Here is a 6,978-nt window from a genome sequence, read left to right as displayed (position 1 = left end):
TGACAGCGGCACATCCCTGCCTCACTGACAGCGGCACATCCCTGCCTCCCTGACAGCGGCACATCCCTGCCTCCCTGACAGCGGCACATCCCTGCCTCCCTGACAGCGGCACATCCCTGCCTCCCTGACAGCGGCACATCCCTGCCTCCCTGACAGCGGCACATCCCTGCCTCCCTGACAGCGGCACATCCCTGCCTCCCTGACAGCGGCACATCCCTGCCTCCCTGACAGCGGCACATCCCTGCCTCACTGACAGCGGCACATCCCTGCTTCACTGACAGCAGCACATCCAGTGGTGTAACTACCAAGGGTGCAGGGGGTGCGGCTGCTATGGGGCCCATGCTGCCTCCAGGGCCCGCCGCTCCCCCTGCACTCAGTTAGTTACGCATGGATTGGTCACCTGTAAGGAACTCGGCAGGCTGGCTGGCCAGAGAGTGAAGTAGAGTGGCACATGGGATTTGTAGTTTTATCTTTTACTGCTCACACTCTGAGCAGTTGAAGATAAACTATAAATCCCATGAGGCTATGATCCGCCCTCTGACTTCACCTCTTCTCCTCCCCTTTCCTTCTGCTCTGCATCTCTTGACTGGGATACGGACACAGAGTCGGTCCCAGACTGAATCAAGTTAGAAAGAGAAGTTAACAGGGACCATCACAGACAGCTACACAAAGCATGCTAGGTGAGAGCACTGGGGTAGGTGCATTATGTGTGTATGACAATGGCTGACTGCTGGTTTATTGTGTGTGTGACTGCTATATGTGTATGACAATGGCTGACTGCAATGTGTGTGTGTAACTGCTATATGTGTGTATGACAATGGGTGACTGCTATATGTGTGTGTGTGACAATGGCTGACTGCTATGTCTGTGTGACTGCTATATGTGTGTGTGACTGCTATATGTGTATGACAATGGCTGACTGCAATGTGTGTGTGTGTAACTGCTATATGTGTGTATGACAATGGGTGACTGCTATATGTGTGTGTGTGACAATGGCTGACTGCTATGTCTGTGTGACTGCTATATGTGTGTGTGACTGCTATATGTGTATGACAATGGCTGACTGCTATGTGTGTGTGTAACTGCTATATGTGTGTATGACAATGGGTGACTGCTATATGTGTGTGTATGACAATGGGTGACTGCTATGTGTGTGTGACTGCTATATGTGTATGACAATGGCTGACTGCTATATGTGTGTGTGACTGCTATATGTGTATGACAATGGCTGACTGCTATGTGTGTGTGACTGCTATATGTGTGTGTGACAATGGCTGACTGGTGTGTGTCAGAAACAATTAGTGACTGCTGTGCTTGAGGCAATGGGTAACTGCTATGTTTGTGTGTGTGTGACAATGGGTGACTGCTACATATGTGTGTGACAATGGCTGACTGCTATGTGTGTGTGTGTGTGACAATGGTTAGCTGCCATGTGTGTGTGTGACAATGGCTGAGTGATATATGTTTGTGTGTGACAATGGATGACTGCTATATGTGTGTGTGGCAATGGCTGACTGGAGTGTGTGAGAAACATTTAGTGACTGCTGTGTTTGAGGAAATGGGTAACTGGTGTGTTTGAGGGACAATGGGTAACTGCTATGTGTGTATGAGGGACATTGGTTGACTGGTGTGTGTGTATGAGGGACGATGGGTGACTGGTGTGTGTGTATGAGGGACGATGGGTGACTGGTGTGTGTGTGTCAATGTCTGAATGCTATGTTTGGGTGAATTTGTGCATGTGTGTCTGAGGTCACCACCAGCAATGCCATAATGCGGAAGGCAGGTTCGACATCTGTGCCCACAATTGCGGGGTGGCTCTACCAAATGTCACTGATCCTTATTTGTGGGTCAGGAATAAATGCTAAGCAGATCCAATCAGGGCTGAGCATGTGCTCATATGATTTTGGCACTCAAATATTTTAGGGCAATATTTCAGTCCTCTCAAGATTAAAAATGTTATTTCCCCTATCAAGTGGGGGCATATTTTTTTTTTACCTCTCGGTGCCCTTTTAAAATTTTGCTATGGCCCTTTTAAAATTTTGCTATGGGGCCCACAAAGTTCTAGTTACGCCCCTGAGCACATCCCTGCCTCACTGACAGATGTACACATTTCTGTTGCATACTTACATGTAACAGAATGTCTTCCCCGCAGCAAAAAGCAAAAGAAAACGTAAGAGCTTTATTGAAAGGTGTAAGCGATTGATGGGTCGCAACCATATGTCTCAAACAAGAGGGAATGAAGAATATTGGCAAAGTGAGTCTCATTCCAACAACATTTACAACCAAATCAAGAGGAGCAGACTATCCAGCCCTCAGCCATCAACCTCTAGACAGCGCAGTCCACAATGCAAATAGGGGAGTCAAACCAACTGCCAGTGAGTCCCAACCAGTGATGTTTGGCAGTGTGTGAAATGACAATTATTGTGACTCCCCTATTTGAATTTTGGGCCGCCAGTGCATTGAACCAATTGGGACATCAACACTCTGAGCACTTTGACGATTTCATTTTGCCTGATACCTCAGATGAAGTAGAAGCAGAACTGATTCCTCTCTTGATGCCAACTATAAGAAGACGTAAACCACACATTCACATGCGCATTGAATCCTGATTTTTCTGTGGGTTACTACTTTCACTGTAGTAGCTGTTGCCACGAAAAGAAAGTTCTCCTGTCACCGACTCTCTCACCCATTACTTGGAAATCTTCTGTAGAAAGATGGTGACTCTGACAAGCGCCATTTCTTAGACAACATCAGGAAATACAATAGCACAATGTCATTAGCTTCTTTTGTTGCAAATGAAGCTTTTTACCTGTAGGACGTGCCCATATACTTTCAAGATCAATGGCCAGCTCCATTACAAATGTGGCCCTTTGCAACCCCAGAATGTTTCTGAGCAATCTTATGCACAACTTTACATTATCAACACTGCTGAAGCAACTGAAATAAGGATTGGACGTAACCTGCGATCCTAATCTGATGGCAAAACTGCATGAAATGATCCTTGAAGTCACCCTGTAGTCCATAACTACAAGATGATGGCAGAAGTTAGGAAGGCCTGATTCATTACGGATCTCAACTGCAACAGTATACGCAGATCGGCCAATGGTGCGTACTGCACATGCATATACATCACAGTGCGAGTGCGTGAGCTAGCATAGTGATCGCTCTGCGATCACGCACACAAAAAGAAAACCAACGCATATGGAGGGACGCAGTGCTTAAAGAGATCCTAGTGAAGTGGTGGTACTCACCCCCTTGGTGCTTTTTCAATAAAGGGGCGGGGTCTCAAAAGAAAGAGGCGTGGTCACACAATAGTGTTTACAATTCAAATTACTCCACACAGTAGCACAATCCTGATTCACATTACACCACATAGTAGTGTCCCTTATTCATGTATGACACACAGCAGTGCCACTTTTACACAATGCCCACAATTGTGACCCTTATACACAATGCCCACAGTAGTAGTGCCCCCTTTACAATGCCCACAACAGTACTGCCCCTTACACATAATGCGCACTGTAGTAGTGCCTCTTATGCAATGCCCACTGTAGTGGTAGTGCCCCTTATGCAGTGCCCTCAGTAGTGGTAGTGCTACTTATGCAGTGCCCCCTGCACAATGCCCCCATTAGTAATCCTCCTGTAATAGTGCCTCCAATAGTAGTGCCCCTAGTAGTAATGCCCCCTGTATTAATGCCCCCAATAGTAGTGCCACTTGAGTAATGCCCCCTGTAGTAGTGCCCCGTCATAATTCCCCCAGTAGTAGTGCCCCAATAGTAATGCCTCCAGTAGTAGTGCCCCCAATAGTAGTGCCCCCTGAGTAATACCCCAGTAGTAGTTCCCTCTGAAAAATGCCCCCAATAGTAATGTCCCCTGAGTAATGCCCCAGTAGATGTGCCCCCTGAGTAATGCCCCCAGTGGTAGTACCCCCTGAGTAATGCCCCCGATAGTAATGTCCCATAAGTAAAGCCCCCAGTAGTAGTGCCCCCTGAGTAGTGCCCCCAGTAGTAATGCCCCCTATAGTGAAGCTGTTTAAAGTTTAAATAAAAAAACAAACAAAAAAATACTTTAAGCCCCGCTACTGCGTCCGTTGCCGTCTAGTCCGCCTGTCTGCTCCTCTGAACTATGGGAGAGATGTCAAGACATGCCTTTCTGTTTGAACGCCATTCTCTGGGCGTGCATACATTAGCCCCTGCGATGGCATACACTGCTTGAGTATTCACTGCATGCGACAAGGTTAGCAATATCTGAGTAAGTTCAGACCTGTTGTAATTGTGCATGAGGGACCGATGTTACTCGATGTTCCCGATGTATACACAGGACTGCAAGGTATTAATGATGTGAGCTAGTGGTAGTGGGAGTTAGTGGGCATCTCTATGCTGGCTGTGTGACGCCATTGCGATAGCATTCATTAGCATATATTTGCAGCAGACCTGCGTGCTTAATCTCCAGCCACGATCGCAAAAGCATTTCATAGTCCAGTCAGTTAATTTTTCCCATCTGATGTCATGACCTCCTGGTGCTCCGTACTGGTGCTGGGACGTGTGCATGTCACACACACATCCCAGCGACAGCAGGGCAAGCAGCAGTGTTCTTGTCTGTGTGACTGGGTGCACTGGGAAAAGCAGTCCAGGCCCTGGAGGCAGTTCAGGCTCTATAGCAACTGCAACAACCAGCACCTGCCGTATTTACCCTTGGTGAGGGCTCTGCTTATCAGTGAGCTTACACTCTAATTGGAAGAGAGCACAGTTTGGACACTGCAAAAGGCAAAGAGTGCTATTATTTGTGTAGTAGAAGTAGACGTGCGATAAGTTCTAATAAAGAGATGGTATAGTTTAAAGATTTGATGGCTGTCGGAGAGTCTGATATTGAGGACCACATAAAGCGGGGGCCCAGCTACGCGTTTCATCCACTTCTGTGGACTTTTCAATTGGGCAAAACTTTGAATTGATGTATGATCTGTCAGGCAAGAGGAGTTGAATATTATATCGACCTATTATAATATGTTGCCCCTGCTTTTGCAATTGAACAGGTGAGCCTGCAAGCGGGACAGTACTTTTGCTAACAAAGTGCTGGGAACCTGTTACCTATACCTTTGTCCACCCTGGATCCAAATTCTGCCGTAACAAGCAACCGACATCACTACGCTGACCAGAGGCTGTTGGACTGGCCAGGACTACGAAGGTATTGTGTTTTATTCCAACGCACAGTGGGCCTGTTTCAGCAAGGATCGCAAGTAAGAGATTGCACGTACCTGATGAAAGCATACGCACAGCAATCGCACCACAAGATTTAGATGCTCAGCACTACATAAAGCCAGCCCACCTCCCTTTACTCTATGCTTGATCAGTACGCAGGCTTGCGAAAACATCGGTAACATCAAGAACCATGGAACCCATACGCACATCTGTGGTAGCCCTGAACTGCCGCAGGATTGCAGCAGCTCCCTGTGTACATCGAGACGTACGGCTGCATATGCCGCTGCATGAACTTAATTATGCACGTCCCTGTAACACCGTCCAAACGCACAAGCACGCCCCCCCGCCACTACCCACGAAATGCACTTCCTGTCAATCAACATCGGGGATCTCCGCGCTAACTGCGTATGCCATGCGATCCCTTACTTAATCTCAATGACTGGTACGCGCACACACATTGAGACGCACACGCATGCGCAGAGACGCAACATCGGCAAACTGCGAGTTCATTCTTACTTGCAATCCTTGCTGAATCAGGCCCAGTGACTTTTCTCTATACACTGCAACATCAGGTAAATCATACCTTGAGAAATTATAGTGCAAATCGGATCAAACTACTAATAGCCTATCTGGAACGATATTGCTATCATACCAGCGCGGTGCTAAAATCACTTTTGATTGGAATATTACAAGCCCATTTTACTATTGAGGATAAATGGAACATTTTCTACTTCAGGGTCCATAGGGTATCCACAGGATACCTTGGGGTATAGGTGTGACGTCAGTCGCAGGGCACCAAAGAGTTAAGCTTTCAGCCTCCCAGGATGCACTAGGTCCCCCTCCTATACCCCGCCCCCGGGCCAAGGCACCCCAGTTTAGTTTGGTGCCCGGCCGGAGTCGGGTGCACCTGTTGGAGTGGGGGCTAGAAGAGCCCCTGAAGCTTATTCTTCATGCAGCTGTGGCTGCACAACTGGATGAACAGCATGGACAGTCAGTCCTGACGTCCATGCTGTCTTCCCTACACCCCGCCGGTACCAGAACGCCGGTCCTGATCCGGGGATGCTGGTGGGCGTCTGGGGTCACAGCTAGCGGTGACCCCAGATGCTCCGGACCATGGCCGGATTCAAGGGGGACAGAGGTAAGCAGCGGGGTCCCGCGGTGGGTCCCCGCTGATCACATGGTCCTAAGTCCCCAGGCAGGGGGCTCCCTGGGGACTGGCTGCAGCGTGGAGCCAGGCGACCAACCTGCGCTTCCACTACCCCCTGGGACAGCGGACCGCAGCAGAGCGGTAGCGCTGCGGCGTCCCAGGGGTTAAATGCATGCCAGGGGAGCGCGCCTTCCCTGTCTCACAGCCGGCGCCTCCCCCGCTGCACACAGCCCTCTCTGCATGCTGCCGACTGGTCCTGTGGCAGCGCTCCTCCCCCAGGCCAGCCTCCTCTCTGCTCCTCGGCGGCCATCTTCTCCAGAACGCATGGTGAACGCTGCTGGAAGCGCTGGACGGAAGCATCGTGGTCTGGGTCCCCCCGCATACCTCTCCTCCGCTGTGGTCAGGTCTGTGTATGCAGCGCTGTGTCCTACCAGGCCCTGTGTCTGTGTAGTTGAGTGATCAGCGCTGTTAGTGCAGGAATTGTTATTTTTCTGCATTGTATGTGACTGTGCTAGCGCTGCTGCCTGTAATCTTTTCTTCTCTAAACTGTCAGCTTTATTACTGTCCCTGTTCTTTCTGCTAAAGCCCTTGCGGTGCGGTGCTGCAGGGTGGTCTCTCGCCTATTTAATACTT

The 6,978-nt window shown here is 49.2% G+C and overlaps 1 long non-coding RNA gene across 2 annotated transcripts in view; it reads left to right on the top strand.

Moving 5' to 3' along the window:
• The first annotated feature begins 584 nt into the window (after positions 1 to 584).
• LOC148504062 (uncharacterized) overlaps positions 585 to 6,978 on the top strand; it is a 42,602-nt gene continuing 36,208 nt past the window's right edge. For both annotated transcript variants that reach the window (XR_015869923.1, XR_015869924.1), the window contains exons 1-2: positions 585 to 680; positions 5,033 to 5,184. This is a non-coding gene — a long non-coding RNA (uncharacterized LOC148504062). The remainder of the gene's footprint in view (positions 681 to 5,032; positions 5,185 to 6,978) is intronic.

The sequence above is a fragment of the Taudactylus pleione genome, unplaced genomic scaffold (genome assembly GCF_031769625.1).
Source record: "Taudactylus pleione unplaced genomic scaffold, aTauple2 ptg000468l, whole genome shotgun sequence".
In the NCBI taxonomy this organism is placed as follows: domain Eukaryota; kingdom Metazoa; phylum Chordata; class Amphibia; order Anura; family Myobatrachidae; genus Taudactylus; species Taudactylus pleione.
The sequence above is the reverse complement of the archived record's forward strand: the minus strand, read 5'-3'. Positions and strand labels throughout refer to the sequence as shown.